The sequence below is a fragment of the Ascaphus truei genome, chromosome 16, assembly GCF_040206685.1.
Source record: "Ascaphus truei isolate aAscTru1 chromosome 16, aAscTru1.hap1, whole genome shotgun sequence".
Lineage (NCBI taxonomy): Eukaryota > Metazoa > Chordata > Amphibia > Anura > Ascaphidae > Ascaphus > Ascaphus truei.
The window spans coordinates 32,930,027-32,949,672 of NC_134498.1; the positions used below are offsets into that span (position 1 = coordinate 32,930,027).

A 19,646-nucleotide genomic window follows, 5' to 3' on the forward strand; every position below is an offset into this window, starting at 1 on the left:
TTATTGCCCCTGTAACACCTCATTGCAGTAACCCAACTCCTGAGTGCCTTATTGCCCCTGTAAAACTTAATTGCAGTAACCCAGATCCTGAGTGCCTTATTGCCCCTGTAACACCTCATTGCAGTAACCCAGCTCCTGAGTGCCTTATTGCCCCTGTAACATCTCATTGCAGTAACCCAGCTCCTGAGTGCCTTATTGCCCATGTAACATCTCATTGCAGTAACCCAGCTCCCGAGTGCCTTATTGCCCCTGTAACATCTCATTGCAGTAACCCAGCTCCCGAGTGCCTTATTGCCCCAGTAACACCTCATTGCAGTAACCCAGCTCCTGAGTGCCTTATTGCCCCTGTAACACCTCATTGCAGTAACCCAGCTCCTGAGTGCCTTATTGCCCATGTAACATCTCATTGTAGTAACCCAGCTCCCGAGTGCCTTATTGCCCCTGTAACATCTCATTGCAGTAACCTAGCTCCCGAGTGCCTTATTGCCCCTGTAACATCTCATTGCAGTAACCCAGCTCCTGAGTGCCTTATTGCCCCTGTAACATCTCATTGCAGTAACCCAGCTCCTGAGTGCCTTATTGCCCCTGTAACATCTCATTGCAGTAACCCAGCTCCTGAGTGCCTTATTACCCCTGTAACATCTCATTGCAGTAACCCAGCTCCTGAGTGCCTTATTGTCCCTGTAACATTTCATTGCAGTAACCCAGCTCCCGAGTGCTTTATTGCCCCTGTAACATCTCATTGCAGTAACCCAGCTCCCGAGTGCCTTATTACCCTGTAACATACTACTGCATTAACCGGCTTAATATATTATCATACAATCAATGCAACAAACAAAATCGGACAATAGGGAAGGAAGTTCCTGCCCTGGAGATCTTAGAATGTAAGTGGGAGACTTTGAGACAGCAGGTGTCTTCAGCCCTCGTCGATCCACTGCTGAATGAAATTCTCACCAATGGTTTTACAGCTACTGCGGTTACAAGTGTCTCTTCTCCACATTGCTCGCACACATTTTCTGATTTCATCCTCCCATCTTACTTTTGGTCGTCGTCTTCTTGGTCTTTTAATCTCTCAGAATCCAGTTGAGTACCATCTTTGGCCAACGATGGTCATTTCTTCTTGCGATATGTCCAGCCCACCGCCATTTTAATTTTGTCACCCTTGTGATCACGTCACAGACTTTTTTGCTTGGGTTCAACCCCATTCACTATTTTCCTTGTCTCTTTGGGTAATACTCGGCATACATCTATACATACGACATCACATTGTCTGAAGCTTCTGAATTATCTTCAAACTTAGGATCACATCCATACATGAGCACAGTGGTTACCACCTGTCCCCAAATATTGCGCTGAAACTTATTGACCCTGCCGCGTCCTTGAAGAGCTCTAGGTCCAGATTGAACACCTCTCCCCATACCTGCAAATCATCCCGCATGTCCTGCGACACCCTACTGAAGTGATGCAGACTCTTCAGCCTTGCCATTGCTCCTACCAGACACTGGTAAAACACCTGACCCATTGGTATTACCCAACAGGCAAATGACCCAACAAAGACTGAAGCTGCCTGATTGTTGGGTTTTTTTAGCCCTCAAAGCAAAGCCTTCCATACTCTTACCTTGAGCTTCCCTTTCAGCAGCTGGAAAATTATCTGCACCAAATCAACCTCTATCCCCCAAAAACTCCAAGACTGGACCTTCTGTTTTTTCTGTCGCTAAGAGGACCCAAAATCACTCCGTAATTTCCTGCGCCCGCAACACCCCACATACCCCAAGTACCTGCTGGTACCCTACAAACAGAAAGTAATCCAGGTAATGACTCCCCCACTCCTTCACCACCTATTCTAGCAACGTGCTAAAAGTTTCCAAATAGAAATACGAGCAACCCATAGGCAAAAACAAACCAACAAAAAAATTAAACCTAAAAAAAAACCAATGCGACTTCCGTTCTGGAGTCGGGCACGATGGCCGCATGGGACAGGAGCTCCTCAGGGCCGGAATCCCCCACCAGCTGCCATCCTTTAGAATAGGTAAATAAAACTGGAAGGAGACGCAGAGTATTGAGGAGGAATACCTGGGGAACAAAACAAACCAACTATTCGGAGGAAGGGAAATAATTAACAGTGCTGAGTATCGGCACGGCAGTGAGGCCTAGCAGCCGAGCATGTGGGACCGAGCAGCTGGGTGAACAGAGTTAGCCAGCCGGCGCTGGGGTGAGGAAAGCCCTGAATCAAGTGGAATGCTACCCGGACTGAGGTGAGAGGAGGTGCTGGCGGGTCAGGTGGGTGCCAGCAGACCACGGCCATCAGAGCAGGGTCAGCCATGCGCTGCCGCCCCGCGCTCAAGCACCATATTAAATAAAATGGCTCGCACCCAGAGATAGGCCCGGTCCCGTGGAGCAGGGAGAATCCCAGCCCTAACCTGTAGCTCTGGGACCCACCCCCCCAAGAGCGGGGGAAACATGGAACTAAATTATTGAACTGCGACTGGGGAGGGGTGGTTGAGACAGAGGGGGCTGTGGCGGTGAGGGAGCGGATCGCAGCGGCAGGAGGACCATGCCTGTGGCAGTCCTGCCCCCCGTGTTCCCATGGGCCCTCCAGTGTGCAGAAACAGCCTGCATCTCTGTAAAGAATAAATCAGTAAAACGCTAGTAGGTCCCGAAACCCTCTCCCCCGCCCCACCCCCGATCCTTTTCTTCTCTCCCTCCTCCTCGGCTCTCATTTCACTCCAGCTCTGCTAAACTGAAGGCAGTGAACTCAAAATGGCTGCTGAACACACGCAGCTAAGGCCTGCAATACAATGTGAGGGTAACTTGAGCTGCAGCAGGGAAAGTCGGTCACTGGGGACAGACCAGATTACCACAGTGAGAATTTAAAGAAGATTTTTAAAAAAGCACAACGCCAGAACCTGTATACATCAAGAGACACATCAAGACACACACACAAACAACAAGGAGGTGTGGGGACGGGGAGGGGTCACCGAAATGTGGAGGACAATAAATCTCAATAAAAACTTGCAACGCCTAACCAAAGGAGGTAGATAATGCCACACAGTGAAGCCATGCAACCTTGAGATGACCTACAAACTGATACGGGGAAGGAGATAGATCTGATAAAGTACTGTACACCATAAACGGCTCTAACCCTCCAAAACACGTGTATATGGACCAATTTGTCACCAAATACCCGAGTACAATGAGATCCACACAAAACGATAAACAGGGGAAGGGGACGGAGGAAGGGAGGACAAGTGACAAAAAAGGAGGACAAGCGGAAAATATGGCTGAGCATCCAGATGATCGAAGTGTGTCTCATTGCGAAGCAATCACCAGACAAGCAAGTTTACTGGACTCTAAACTAGAACCGATCCAGAAAACATTGGAAGGTATACAACAACAGCTGGGATTGCACAAACACAGACGTCAAGAGCTGGCGCAAAGAAGCGGCGATTCGAAGGATAAATTACATAAGGCACAGAAAGACAAAGAAATAATGGATAAAAAGATATCTAGCCTAACCGGGCAGTTGGAGGATCAAGAAAATAAGCAACGAAAGAACAACCTCCGATTCATTGGAATACCGGAGGAGAAATTGGGGGAACAACTATTCAGAATCATTTCACAAACCAGACCAAGTATCCTAGAAATCTCCACAGGACAAAAAGGAATTCTAATTGAAAGATATCACTGCATCGGCCCCCCGAGAAAAGGGGTGAAAGGCCAAGACCAGCGATTTGCCCGTTTCCTAAGATTTCTCAGAAAGAAACCAGATCTTCATGGCTTACAAATCCAAAACAAAGTTGGAACTGGGTGGAACTAACATCCTAATCTTCCAGGATTTCTCATTATCGATGGCATAAAGGCATTAAGTTTGCCTTGATGTATCCTGCAAGGCGGAGAGTCCAAATGGAGCAGGGGGAAAGAAATTTTGAAGACCCAATTCTGGCACTAAAGACTTTGGAGTCACTTGACAAACCAACAAGAGGAGAGGATGAGACCTGATTCCAGTGCCCGTTCCTCCCCTCGTCTCTTCTCTAGGTGCCAGAGGGCATGGGGGATTAACCCCAAGGGATGTTACAGTGTCTATTAGTAAGGAAAAGTTGAACCAACACATTGAATATGGCATTGAATTATTACATACATTTGTGGGTGGAGCTCCTTTTGGGGGAGGAGGGTGGGGTGGGCAGAAGAAAATATGAGGGCCCATGCGGAAAGAATGCCAATGGGATAATCTAAAATGTCTTCTTTCTATTATGTGCCCTTCTTAATATGGTGATTTGACATGGTGACTTGATGTGTCTTCTTCCCTATAAGGAGCATTACATCATGAGATAAGTGGCCTGGAAACATCTGCAAGAAGGTCAGAGGTTGCAATGGTTTACCATCCTCCAGAGAAAGGTACCACGAGTAATTGAAAGATCTCTACATGGAATGTAAAAGGCATTCATTCCCCAACAAAGAGAGCAAAAATACTCTGCCAGCTGCAAATCAACAAAGTAGACGTAGCCGTCATGCAAGAGACTCATCTAAGTGACCTAGAACATGCAAAATTAGAGAGGTCATGGATAGATAAATGCTGGGCCTTGTCCTATGACGGAAAGAGAAAAGGGGTAGCTATACTGCTCCAGACAGGATTGTAATATATTCTGTACTCAACACATAAAGATGAGGAGGGTAAAATGGTCATGATTGATATAACGGTGGCGGGTAGAAGGATAGTAATGAGCACTCCCCTAAATTCTTCACAGATTTAGTGAGCAAGACTATAGGATTCAAACCGGCCCCAACTCTTCTCGGAGGAGATCTGAATATATACCGTGATAATCTAATGGACAAATCTGGTGCTAAAGAATCTAGATCGTCAAAACCAGTAGGAAACAAGAGTTTCCAACACATGTATGACTCATTAGATATAATCGAAAGCTGGAGACACTTCCATCCCATGGACAGCGAATTCACATTTTACTCTTACCCACATCAAGTATTCTCTAGGATAGACTATATCCTGGTGGACAGGAAAATGGTAGAACTGATTAACAGTACAAATTGGAGAGATTGCGTTCTCTGACCACCCACCAGTACCCCTGACATCAGATTGGAACCCGGCGGTCTCAAGCAAACCGTGCATGGAAATTTCCGGCAACCTTAGCAACAAATAGGGAGTTTCAGGTTTTTAGGGAGAAAACATGGGATAACCGTAGTAGACAACAAAGGCCACGAATCCCAGCCCAAGCTGTTTTGGGAAACAGGGAAAGTGGTTCGGCGAGGACAAATAATACATTGCACTGCTTACCATAAACGCAAAACGAATTAACCGAGAGTAACCACGGCAAACGCACTAACCAGAGCTTTCCATATATTCAGAGGATACCCATCAGGCTCCAACAAAGCTAAATACGTGAAATCACGGCTGGAGCATGAAAATGGAATTCAGGATCATTTAATAATTTGAAATCCTTAAAATTTGAGAATAAATCCGGAAAACTATTCGCTAATTTAACTGAACCGTCATATATCCCTACCATTGTGCCAGCTATTAAAGACAAACAGGGAAACAGATTCATAAAAACCCCACAGATATTACAAGAATGTGAGAATTTCTACGAGCAACATTACGAAGCTAGAGAAGGTAACATAGATAATAGAAACTCGTTCTGGCAGCATCTAAGCCTACCAAAGATAGCAGAGAAAGATATTCAAACATTAAATGAACAGATTAAGTCTGGAGCGATATACATAGCTATAAGCTCCCTAGGGAAGGGTAAAGCACTTGGACCAGATGGTTACTCTCCAGGGTTTTATAAGAGAACTAGCTGAGAGACCCGGCGTTGCCCGGGATGTGAAGCGTGAATAAGTATGTGTAAATGTTGTATTGTAAACTTGTAATGTTATGTGAATGTTATGTAATATATATAAAAATTGTATTTGTGAAAGAAAAAGAGTAGAAAGCACATGTATATGAGGGAAAGAATGAATTAGGATCTGATAAATCCACAAAAAAAAGTATTCAATGATGTCTTATGTGGTAATCCTGTACCTGAAACGTTTAACGGGGCTATTAGCAAGGTGATATACAAAAAAGGGAAGAGACTGTGAAGGTCCTGCCTTGTACCGACTCATATCCCTCTTGAAACAAGATTTAAATTACTGACCAAACTATTAGCGAATTGATTTAAAAAAATACCAATATTGATATCCGAGAGCCAAAAGGGATTTGCTCCTGGCAGACATTCAGTCACGAATGTCAGAAAGGTATTAGCTATCATTGACTATTATAACAACCACCCGCTAGATGAGAAAAGGGAAAATTAGAGAAAGGACGAACTAATCCTAGGACTTGATGCAGAGAAAGCCTTTGACCAAATCTCATGGATACATCTCTTCCATAAATTAAATTTTTTTGGAAGTGAAGGGAATTTTCTGAACACAATTAGACAAAGTTATAACAAACCAGAAGCGCCATTAATGGTAAACAATCAACAATTAGACTATTTTACACTTGGAAGAGGTACGAGGCAAGAATGCCCACTGTCCCCTTTACTCTTTATCATGGCCTTGGAGCCCTTATCAGCGTTCTTGAACCAGATGAAGGAGTTTAAAGGTATCCAAATTGGCACATGGGAATCAAAGATATCCCTGTTTGCGGATAATATGCTGCTATTTGTATCAGATCCAAAAACATCCATACCCACAATAGTCAAAGCTATTGACCAGTTCAGAAGCTTCTCTGGCTACACAATCAACTTTAATTTGTCTGAAGTACTCCCGGTGATAAAGAATGATCCAGATATAAAAAAAGAAAATAGACATAAAACCGTTCGAATGGGCACATACCCCAATCAAATACTTGGCAATACACATCCCAAATGACCTAAATAATCTATATAAACTAAATATAACTTCAATCATAGAAAAGGTGAAGAGTAAAATGAAAAAATGGGAGAACTTATTTCTATCGTTTTGGGGTAGGGCTAACCTGATCAAGATGATGGCATTTCCAAAACTGCTATATCCACTACTGATGCTACCGATATCCATCAAAAGTAGAGATATCCAGGAAATGCATAGATCTTTTACCAGTTTTGTATGGAATAAGAAGAAATCAAAAATTAGCTTCAATAAACTGCAGTTGGGCATTAGGGATGGAGGCGCAGCACTACCAAATATAAAATATTATAACAGCATGTTTGTTTAGATATATAAGAGACTGGATGGCCAATACCAGCAATTTTAAAATTCCCGAAATGGAAAAACAATACATGGATAAATGGATCCCAACTGCGTTAGTCCACGCTGGGGAACAAACGATCCCGAAACACCTAGCGTCCCCTCTCTTATTGAAAGCTACGGGAATAGCTTGGAGAACAGGAAGGAATAAGTGCAAGCATAGTAAATCTACAACAGTATTTGTGCCCCTCTGTAATAACCCAGAACACCCAGCCGGGAGCATGGGAAGCACCTTTCTACAATGGAAAGAAACGGGAATAATTACCCTCAACACACATTTCAGACACTACCCACCAGTGTGTCAAATCATTTGAAGGAATACGCGCAGGGTTTCACATTCCTAAACCGAACTTCTTTGCGTAACTACAGACCAGGCTTTTCTTCAACACGCTACAAAAAATAGACCCTTTAACTTTTAATGAAAGTAAACTAGATCAACTGATACGAGCCCCAAAACAAAATAAATTCTCCATAGGACCCATATATGCTTAAAGCTGCAGTTAAAGCAATATCCTACATGTTCTTTTCTTTTAAATAAATCAGTTCTGCACTATGAGAAAATACTTGTAGCATTTTTTTTTAAACAAACTATTTTAATGACATTTTCATGTATTCTAATGTAACAAGCATTTTTTGTTTCTATAGCAACCATTTACAAAGTCACATCCCCTTCCTCTTCTGAAACAGGCTCTGGAACAGGCTGTGGCACACCCCTTTTGCCCTCTCTTGCAGTGCACCAATTGTATCTAGTGCCTGCCTGGTCACATGATCTCCCACACAGAACTTTGCATCTTGGGTAATCTTCTGCAGCCCTAACAGTGATATATAAAAAAAAACGAGCCGAATCTTCAGCGATCGATTACAGGAGAACGGATCGATCGGCAACTTAGCTAATCACTTCTCAGGGTGCAGACTGTATTGATGCACATATTGAATGAAGACAAATGAAAAAAAAAATTTAAACGGCAGCTTGAACTGTAGCGTTAACAGGGACAAAATAACAGAGGAGGTAGCCAGGAGGAGATGGACAAAAGATGTACCAGACATAGTGAACGAAACAAAATCCACGAAGGATTAAACAGGGTATATAAACGCGTCCAATCCATAACACGGAGAGAAACCCAATTATAAATAGTACATAGAGCATTCATGTCAGAGTGTATAAGAGGCAAGTTTAACAAGTCCCCCTCTCCACGCCCTAAGTGCCAACATCATAAAGCAGGTATCGGGCACAATTTTTGGACATGTAAAGTTAGTCAAGTTTTCTGTGAAACAGTAAGGCAATGTATAAATGTCAGGTTGGGAATAGACTTAAAGTCACACCCTATCCCATTACTATTGGGCAATATGGCAAAGTGGCAGCAGGGGGAAAAGACTAAAAAAATAATACCCGAACGTGTGGAAATAATCTTAATGGCCACAAGAAAATGTATCACAAACCTTTGGATAAAAAAACGACTTCAAACATCTCAATCCTGGAATCCAAGATTAGTAGAATTTTTCAAAATAGATGGATTGGATGCCATTGTAGGCAACGAGAAGCTTAGAGCCAAATTTGTTGTGAGGGGTTTGTGACAGGAGGGGTAACCAGGCCATATAATAAAGGTCAAGCCCATTTGGTTACCCCTGCTCCCTGTATAAGGGTCCAAGAGAGTTAGCTCCTGAGCCCAGTAACATTGTATTACTGCATTATACTGCGTGTAATAAAAACTTGTTTTTGTGTTTTTCCCTTTCTGGGCGAGCAATCAAGCAGGGATTGCTAGGGTATGAGTTTCAAGGGGGGGTTTGCAGAGGAACTGTTGACAGAATGTGCCTAGGAGGTTGGGGTCCGGAGTTACCGGGTCCACAATAAATGTAAAACATACTGGACACCTAACAAGCTCCTATTGAACCCCCAAAATAACCACAACATATATATAAGCATATGAGTGTCACAGAGGAGTGCTACTGGGCATGGCAATATATATTTAAAACCAGAGACAGAACATAAAACACAGACAAAGCTCAGTTTTAGCACATCCAGTGAAACTCATACACGGTACAGTGCCTAAATATATATGTATAAATATCTATTAAGTAAAATGGTCTTTTAGTTTAACATTTTTGGCCAAAATTGTTGTAAGCCCCTGAGCCAACTGCACGGCAGACCACAATTCAGGGGTCCCTAACGCTAATATAAATTCTTAATAACCTGTGTAATAACAGGAAGAATGATTTATAGTAAATCTGTCAATATTAGTTGCAAAGTTCTAAGTCTGATTGAAGCTTTTATTAACCTGTACATTACCAGGAAAAGCACTATGTATTAGAGTTGTCACAACCATACTGCAAGCACGCAGAAAATCAGAAAATCATTCTTCCTGTTATTACATAGGTTATTAAGAATTTATATTAGCGTTAGGGACCCCTGAATTGTGGTCTGCCGTGCAGTTGGCTCAGGGGCTTACTAAAAGACCATTTTACTTAATAGATATTTATACATATATATTTAGGCACTGTACCGTGTATGAGTTTCACTGGATGTGCTAAAACTGAGCTTTGTCTGTGTTTTATGTTCTGTCTCGGGTCCACAATAAATGTACCCGGGAATCATGTCTGATTCTCGGATACATGTAGGCACATTGTCCCGGCAATACCTTCCCTTGAAAACGTAAGCGCCACTCACCACTAGGGCGCCCTGCTTCAGCATAACTCGGAAAGGAGAATGAGGCACAGGGATAAAACATGTATCCCTGTCGCTGAGGGAATCCCTAGGTTAATGGGGGTACCCCAGCTAGTGCCAAGGTGACCCACAAACAATATATGGTTTGTGGGTACCCAACCGTATATAAGGTTGGGGGGACTGAGAGTCCAACCTGAGTCAGAGGGAAAGCATGGAGGGGACATCATGTAGACAGAAATATAAAGAGAACATGTTTCCCTTTTCTGTTCCCTGTACCCAGAGGCTCAGAGTGTATTAAAATGTAGTTTTAATGTGTTTAAACATTCGGAACCGTTGTCCAAATAGGCCGCCTGTCCAAACCCATAGGCGCCAGTATGGCTGCTGGACATCGGAGTTCAAAGCAGCCAGAGGATGCCCAGAGGTGCGAACAGCATTTGGTTAGCGGGGAAAGGCGGAGCACTGGGTCCGGAGATCAATGGCAGTCCTCCGGGATTCCACTTGTTCTGCCAGACTTAGGGGCGCCTGCCCAGCGGGTGGCATTGGGATAGCTGGGGGGGGGGGGGGGGCGTGTATGTGGCAGCTTGCGCATGTCTGTTAGCTATTTCAATTTTCCTGCTAACCCGGCTTTTCTACCCGGCTTGGCTCTGATTGGCTGCTTGAGAAAGTTCCCACGAGCTGATTGGCTGTCCGGTCTGCTACTATTTTGTGAATGAAGCAGGGAATACTATAAGAAGCCGGGAGCCAATCAGATTGTGTGTTCTCCTTGAGTCAGAGCCGAAAGAGCGCGGGCGGGCTTTTCAAAGATGCTTTGTTTGTAATAGCAAAGCAACCGGCTTCGATTTCAAACCTGAGAAGCCTGCCCACCGGAGACTAAGTCCCGACTTCTGCGCCCAAGTTCTCAGAAACAACCGTAGCAGTCGCGGTTGGGATTTTATGCTGATTTGAGTTCCAGGAGATTTGGGCTGACTCGCGGTCACGAGGGACCAAGTTCTCAGAAACGAACGTAGCAGCCGTGGCTGAGATTTTATGCCGATTTGAGTTCCAAAAGATTCCGGGCTAAGTCCCGGTCATTGTAAAACTCTCCCATAGAGTTCCCTGCACCTAGGAAAGTCTCGTTTTCGACCCCAGACCCCCCAGTAAGTGTGTCTTTTCGTCATTTCGAATTTATGCCGAATAAATTACAATTTATTTCTCTACCATGTTTTGCTTAATGAATGATCCTGGTAAAAAGGTGTAAATAACCTGGTCTCCCGTGGCCGTGCTCCTCACTGTTCTTGGGCCTGCCAGAACGTTCATGGGCCTGCCAAAACGTTCATGGGCCTGCCAAAACGTTCATGGGCCTGCCAAAACGTTCATGGGCCTGCCAAAACGTTCATGGGCCTGCCAAAACGTTCATGGGCCTGCCAAAACGTTCATGGGCCTGCCAAAACGTTCATGGGTCTGCCAAAACGTTCATGAGCCTGCCAAAACATTCATGGGCCTGCCAAGATGTTCATGGGCCTGCCAAAATGTTCATGGGCCTGCCAAAACATTCATGGGCCTGCCAAAACGTTCATGGGAGGATTGGGAAAATAACTTTAAGATAAACTCATAAACAGCAGACAGAGAGACTTCTAGGAGACAGTTTAACAATTGAATGTTTCATTTTCATGTTCAAAGTTACAACCAAAAATGTTTACAAATATTACATGAATACTATATAATCTGGCGCCAACCCCAATAAAACAACACAGTGACAAGCAACTGAAAATGCCTGGAGAAATAGTAAATGCGTAATTATATAAGGGGTGTACAAAAGCCAATTGTGTGGTGATAAATGTGAATATATGTCAATGAACAATTGTAACGACTATAACTATAGTATGCAATGCAAAATTACAATGTATTGCTCTGTTATGTATAAAGCCTGGGAAGAAAACTCACTACAAATATATTTTAGAAAACAAAACAAAGAAGAAAATAACAACCCAGTAGATGAAAACAGACGGTGCACCGGTAACAGCCTCTGCCATCAAGGAGCCGGGACCACAATCCATATCCACATCCACCGCCTTAGCAAAGGATGCGTAGGTCACCTGAGGAGGATGGGTAGGTCACCTGAGGAGGAAGCGTAGGTCACCTGAGGAGGATGGGTAGGTCACCTGAGGAGGAAGCGTAGGTCACCTGAGGAGGATGCGTAGGTCACCTGAGGAGGATGAGTAGGTCACCTGAGGATGCGTAGGTCACCTGAGGACGCGTAGGTCACCTGAGGATGCGTAGGTCACCTGAGGAGGATGGGTAGGTCACCTGAGGATGAAGCGTAGGTCACCTGAGGAGGATGGGTAGGTCACCTGAGGAGGATGCGTAGGTCACCTGAGGAGGATGGGTAGGTCACCTGAGGAGGATGCGTAGGTCACCTGAGGAGGATGAGTAGGTCACCTGAGGAGGATGCGTAGGTCACCTGAGGAGGATGCGTAGGTCACCTGAGGAGGATGCGTAGGTCACCTGAGGATGCGTAGGTCACCTGAGGACGCGTAGGTCACCTGAGGATGCGTAGGTCACCTGAGGAGGATGGGTAGGTCACCTGAGGTGGATGGGTAGGTCACCTGAGGAGGATGCGTAGGTCACCTGAGGAGGATGCGTAGGTCACCTGAGGAGGATGCGTAGGTCACCTGAGGATGCGTAGGTCACCTGAGGAGGATGTGTAGGTCCCCTGAGGAGGATGCGTAGGTCACCTGAGGATGCGTAGGTCACCTGAGGAGGAAGCGTAGGTCACCTGAGGAGGATGCGTAGGTCACCTGAGGATGTGTAGGTCACCTGAGGAGGATGTGTAGGTCACCTGTGGTGGGTGCGTAAGTCACCTGAGGAGGATGTGTAGGTAACCTGAGGAGGATGCGTAGGTCACCTGAGGAGGATGCGTAGGTCACCTGAGGAGGACGCGTAGGTCACCTGAGGAGGATGCGTAGGTCACCTGAGGAGGACACGTAGGTCACCTGAGGCAGATCCATGTCAGTGGCGTTATTTGCGGACGTTCCCTTCAGGTAAGACAGGTGGTGGATCAATGAAATGATTCCTTCTTGGGGACCACCCTCAGCCCTGGCCAGGGAGATTTAAAGGGGCCTACCATACGCCTGATTGCCGCCTCCTTCCCCACCTAAGCCCTGACTACCCCCGGCTGCTTCCTCACTGATCTCAAATTCCTCAGGGAAATCTGTTTGCTTTCAGAATTCAAAACCCGTTTGAAAAGAGCTCAGCCAATGCCCTACTAGGATAGCGGTCACGCCATTAACCCATCGTGCCTAGCCTCACCAGAGTTGTTGCCCTTCCTAGCAGCCTCCATTAGAGCCTCCATTCCTACCATTCCTCCACAATTAACCTTCCACTTCCTGAAGCATCTGAACTTGCCGCCCCCTCCACATGATAAGCACTCGTGCTTGAAACGGCAGGATGCTCCCCACTTGTATTTTCCCTCGTTAAACACCCAACACACTCCCTGCTTAAGAGCGGCGACTGCCGGCCCAGCCCTGAAAGGAAGACGGATCCTGTGGCATCATACGCAACAGCCACAGGTCCATGTCCTTCAAATTCCACCTCCCGTGTTTCCGACCCGCCATTCTCTGCCTAAAACCCTCATTATACATCCACCAGGCGACTGCCCCGTAAACTTTAGAAGCCTCCCAGATTGTGTCCAGATATTTAAAACAACTCTGCAAAGCTTTCACCACCACTACGCTCGTTAAGACCAAGAACGCTTCTCCTTCTCCTCATCCTTTCTTTACCACTTTTTCTTTTTCCAACAACTCTTTATACCCCAGCAACAATGTCCAAACTTTCACATTTCACCAGCCAACATTTTTCTTTTGTTGTCACAGGAAGATGAAAACCTAGGGGCACTCGCTAGACACAAGTAAGTTTCCTTAAAACTCCTATCCGAAACTACTTTCTCCACAGCATCTCCAGCCACCTGCTCTGCTTGCTTTGGCTGCCCCAACGACTCATGTCGCCCCGATACTGCTCCACTTACATTACTATTCCCCGCCAGTGCCCCCACCAGTACAAGAGACAAGGTTGATAAGGAGCCTGACATTCTAGAGTTGTTCCTGGTGGTTGTTAAACTTTGGGTGAGGAGCTACAAGACTCAAAGTTTATGTTTCGGTTTGACAATCTGGAGGTGGTGGAGGCCGTGATTAGCAAATTCACCGCCAGTGGTAAGACCGTTGAGGCACTTGGTGCTTAGGTGTCCGAAAGGGAAAGTTTTGTTCAGGGCATGTCATGTTCCAGGGGTGGAAAACACAATAGTGGATGCTTTGTATAAACAGATATTTTCTTTATTTTGGCAGCTGCTTCTGGGAGCCGCTTTGGTGGGATTGGATTATCCATGCTTGCACTGGCAAATGGGTTTGGGGGGCTGATGGAGGTAGTAAAGAAGTCCTTGATGCTTGCGACTTGGACGGCGAACGCAAGGGCCTGGTTGGCGTGGCAGGAATTTGTAGAAGAGTCGGGGGGAGGGGGGAGGGGTGGTGTATTTCGTAGAGGATTGTTTTGGACTACTAGACTGCAGGTTTCCTTCCAGGCCAGGTTCAGTGAAAATACGTCAGCCAGTTTGGTGGAGCAACAACTAGCCGGGATATCATTCATTCTTGGTTTATTACGCTGGAAGGATCACACAGAGGACTTTCTGGTGAGGAAGTTGGCAGGGGGAAGGAAAGGAACCGGAGAGTGGATTTCAGGAGACTGGTTTAACCTGGAGTTCTTTGTGTTATTTTGAAAGCGACCCAAAAAAGTTTGTGTTTTGGAATTTGAGGGGGGCTGATTAGAGCAGCATCTGCTTTGGCATTTTTGGGGGCGCTTCGTGTGGGAGAGCATGACTAAAAGCTGGCCAAGGGGTCTAAGAGCAGAGGACATCTTGGTATGGAAGGTGGTTACCTGTTTTTTTTAATTAGGAGTTCTAAAACCGGCCAGAAGGGAAAAGGAACCTGGCTGGAAGGGAGTATAATGTGATCTTTAAGGCTGCCGACAGACCATTTAGAAGTTCAGCCTTGAGGGCAGCCCCCCATCGCTGATTCATGAAACTGACGAGATTTCAAATTGTCAGGGTATTCAAAAGCTGTCTGAGGGTAGCGGGGTTGGATCCAATTTTGTTTGGATCTCATTTTTTGGATTGTGGCTGCCCATTTGGGCAGGGTGCAGGAGATTATCAAGAAGATAGGGAGATAGGCATCAGGGCAGTTTAGGAGTTACGTTAGGAGGATTTGATTAAGTTGGGATGTGAGTAGGGCTTGAACAGGTTGCTTCTCATGATGTCTTTGTTGACTGAGGTGGCTGTTCTGTGAGTGCATGGACCTGTGTAGGACTCATGTCCATTGTGACAAGTAGAGAGCTGAGGCCATATGGAAAGCTGTCGGGTTTTCTGATCTGCAGGGGGGTTCGGGTTCGGAACACTGTTGATAGGAGCAGGAGGAAACTCAACCCCGGGGTGGCAGATCTCTTGAGATCAATCCAGGGCGAGGAGGTTGGTCTATATATATCGAGAGGATGGAGTTCATCTCTCAGAGATAATTCTGGATAGTTTTAATATGGGATGTTAGGATGGGTTAAAGATGGCTATGCTGCTGGTGGGGTGGAGAGACAAGTTTGAGGGCGCAAATGGCCTCGGTGGTGGAAGGATGTGAACTGCTTTTTGCCCAGTTGGGTTGAATGCAAATGGGGTTTGAGGGAGACAGTTTTAGAACCCCTGGGGTTTAGACCCGGGAGTGCTCACTGGGTGGGTCACGAACGGCGGAAAGGATGATTGCGTCTACATGTTTTGGGGATACATGCTGACCAGGTCCAGGGAAGATGCATATGTGATGATTGTTACGGTTAATAAAAGCTGTGGCCATTTGAACCTAGCTAAGGTGTCGGCAGTTATTGGGGTGTCGCGGGTTCTAAGGAAGGGGCAAGAAATCGAAGGGTACAAAGGTCAAGAGATATATACACGCGCACACATACATATATCTATATAGACATACACGTATATAGACACCTACATATATACACACACATATGGATAAAGGTCTCATTGGGACATAAATAACGATCTCACCTGCAAATATATATTAATATCACTGATTTTTCACCCATTTCATATACATACACATACCCATACACAGATGTACACAGGTATATACATACAGATAATTATATACATGCAGACTTGTACATACAGATTTACAGGGACTCATACATGCAGACATATCTACACAGACACACTCTCTTTTTCCATCTCCCTCTCTCTTTATCTCTCCGTCTCTCTCCCCCCCCTCATCTATCACCTCTCTGCACAGTATTGACATATCCACAGACAGCCCCTGAAGGAATTACACCCATATCAGTCCTCCCCACCCTCCATCTCTCTCCCCTCCCTCATTCCTCCCCCCCCCCATTCTCTCTCCATCTCCTCCCCCCTTCTCTATACATCCCCCCTTCCCTATCCCTTTCTTGTTTTTTTAATCTATTTCCTTTTCTCATCCCTCTCTTCCCCCCTCCCTGTCTCACCCTCCCCTCTCAAACCAGTGCACACGAGAGTCTCAATCCCCCCTCCTCCTCCCTCCCTCTCCCCATCTCCCCTCCTCCCTCTGTCTGCCTCTCTCTCTATATTCTGTTTCTGAGAAACGAATGAATGACTCCCTCCCTCTCCCTCTCTCCTCCTCTCTTTCACCATCTTCCACCTCTTTCTCTCCTTTCTTCCTTTCCCCATCTCACCCTCCTTTTATTTCTCCCCTCTCCCCACCCCCCATTCTCCTTTTTTCCCTCTATCCCTCTCCCTCCCTCCCTTCCTCTCTCCCCTGCACTGTCTCCCTTTGCATCCACAAGCCATATATTAGGATGACCCTTGTTACATATTAAAGGGTTTCCCTACTCACCACAGAAGACAGTGGGACCCCTACCCTGCACCCAGCACCTGACAGGTAAATACTGTTTGTGTGTATAAATATATATTGTGTGTGTGTATGTGTGTGTATTTATGTATGTTGTATTGTATTTTGTATTGACAGCTGCATATTTAAAGGGTAAAATGTCATTTAACCCATAATACTGTGCCTTTAACCCCATGCGTTGCTGGAAGGTGTTAAGACCCCAATACACCCTCCCCCCCCCGCACTCTAGAACCACTGCCTGCATTTAATGTAGACTGACGAGACAATATTCTTTTATTAAGCGGCTCTGGTGGCAGAAAGGCACCCAGGAGCTGGGTTACTGCAATGAGGTGTTACATGGGCAATAAGGCACTCAGGAGCTGGGTTACTGCAATGAGGTGTTACAGGGGCAATAAGGCACTCAGGAGCTGGGTTACTGCAATGAGGTGTTACAGGGGCAATAAGGCATTCAGGAGCTGGGTTACTGCAATGAGATGTTACAGGGGCAATAAGGCACTCAGGAGCTGGGTTACTGCAATGAGGTGTTACAGGGGCAATAAGGCACTCAGGAGCTGGGTTACTGCAATGAGGTGTTACAGGGGCAATAAGGCACTCAGGAGCTGGGTTACTGCAATGAGGTGTTACATGGGCAATAAGGCACTCAGGAGCTGGGTTACTGCAATGAGGTGTTACAGGGGCAATAAGGCACTCAGGAGCTGGGTTACTGCAATGAGGTGTTACAGGGGCAATAAGGCACTCAGGAGCTGGGTTACTGCAATGAGGTGTTACATGGGCAATAAGGCACTCAGGAGCTGGGTTACTGCAATGAGGTGTTACAGGGGCAATAAGGCACTCAGGAGCTGGGTTACTGCAATGAGCTGTTACAGGGGCAATAAGACACTCAGGAGCTGGGTTACTGCAATGAGGTGTTACAGGGGCAATAATGCACTCAGGAGCTGGGTTACTGCAATGAAGTGTTACAGGGGCAATAAGGCACTCAGGAGCTGGGTTACTGCAATGAGGTGTTACAGGGGCAATAAGGCACTCAGGAGCTGGGTTACTGCAATGAGGTGTTACAGGGGCAATAAGGCACTCAGGAGCAGGGTTACTGCAATGAGGTGTTACAGGGGCAATACGGCACTCAGGAGCTGGGTTACTGCAATCAGGTGTTACAGGGGCAATAAGGCACTCAGGAGCAGCGTTACTGCAATGAGGTGTTACTGGGGCAATAAGGCACTCAGGAGCTGGGTTACTGCAATGAGATGTTACAGGGGTAATAAGGCACTCAGGAGCTGGGTTACTGCAATGAGGTGTTACAGGGGCAATAAGGCACTCAGGAGCTGGGTTACTGCAATGAGGTGTTACAGGGGCAATAAGGCACTCAGGAGCTGGGTTACTGCAATGAGGTGTTACAGGGGCAATAAGGCACTCGGGAGCTGGGTTACTGCAATGAGGTGTTACAGGGGCAATAAGGCACTCGGGAGCTGAGTTACTGCAATGAGGTGTTACAGGGGTAATAAGGCACTCAGGCGCTGGGTTACTACAGTGACATGTTACAGGGGCAATAAGGCACTCGGGAGCTGGGTTACTGCAATGAGGTGTTACAGAGGTAATAAGGCACTCAGGAGCAGGGTTACTGCAATGAGGTGTTACTGGGGTAATAAGGCACTCAGGAGTTGGGTTACTGCAATGAGATGTTACAGGGGTAATAAGGCACTCAGGAGCTGGGTTACAGCAATGACATGTTACAGGGTCAATAAGGGACTCAGCAGCTGGGTTACTGCAATAAGATGTTAGAGGGGGTAATAAGACACTCAGGAGGTGGGTTACCACAATAAGATGTTACAGGTACAATAAGGCACTCAGGAGCTGGTTTACTGCTGCAAAATGTTACTTAAGTCTTTGTGTAGTAAGCTATGTGTGTTTAATTTTGTGTATATATATAATATATATATATATATATATATATATATATATATATATATATATATATATATATGTGTGTGTGTGTGAATATTTTGTGTGTGTGTGTGCGTATCTGTGTATTTCTATATTTATTTATCTGTGTGTATTACTCTGTGTGTAAGGACGTGTGTGTGTTTTCTATCTTTGTGTTTCTTTGTGTGTATATCTCTGTGTGTGTCTGTATCTGTTGTCTATCTCTATGTGTATATATCTGAGTGCATATCTCTGTGTGTGTATATATCTGAGTGCATATCTCTGTGTGTGTGTGTGTGTGTGTGTGTGTGTGTGTGTGTGTGTGTGTGTGTGTGTGTGTGTGTGTGTGTGTGTGTGTGTGTGTGTGTGTGTGTGTTTTCTATCTCTCTGTGTGTGTACATCTGTGTGTATGTAAGGTTGCCAGTTGGCATCTCCAAAAATGCTGGACACAATGGTGAAAGGTGTGACGTGCTTGAGACACACACACCTCTCTGCTCCATGCAGTTTCCTCCTCTCCTTGGTCCCACCCTCAGGCTCCTGACACCTCCCCTGATTGGCTGCATTACTCAGCAGCAGCCAATCAGGATGGAGGAAGCTGCCCAGCCCCCTAGCAACAGCCCGGCTCTCTCACATACATCCAGTATTACCTCCATTCTTTTTTACTGGACAGTGTCCAAATACAGGACAGTGCAGTTCAATACTGGACACCGCTGGTGTGTGTACGCATGTGTATCTCTGCGTGTGTATCTATGTGTATACAGTACCTCTGCATGTGTGTGTATATCTGTGTGTGTGTGTGTGTGTGTGTTTGTGTGCGGGTGTATATCTATGTGTGTGTGTGTATTTGGGACCCAAGGAAGAGAGAGGGAGGGGGGACATAGGAGAGAGGTGTGGGGGGAGGTGGGGGAGAGAGAAGGGGGATATGAGGGAGAGAGGCAGAGAGA

At 45.8% G+C, this 19,646-nt stretch overlaps 1 protein-coding gene across 1 annotated transcript in view; it reads left to right on the forward strand.

Annotated features, from left to right (window-relative positions):
* The first annotated feature begins 16,340 nt into the window (after window positions 1-16,340).
* FRMPD3 (FERM and PDZ domain containing 3) overlaps window positions 16,341-19,646 on the forward strand; it is a 33,091-nt gene continuing 29,785 nt past the window's right edge. The window contains exon 1 of the mRNA XM_075573042.1: window positions 16,341-16,815. The gene's annotated coding sequence lies outside the window, so the exon portion shown is untranslated. The remainder of the gene's footprint in view (window positions 16,816-19,646) is intronic.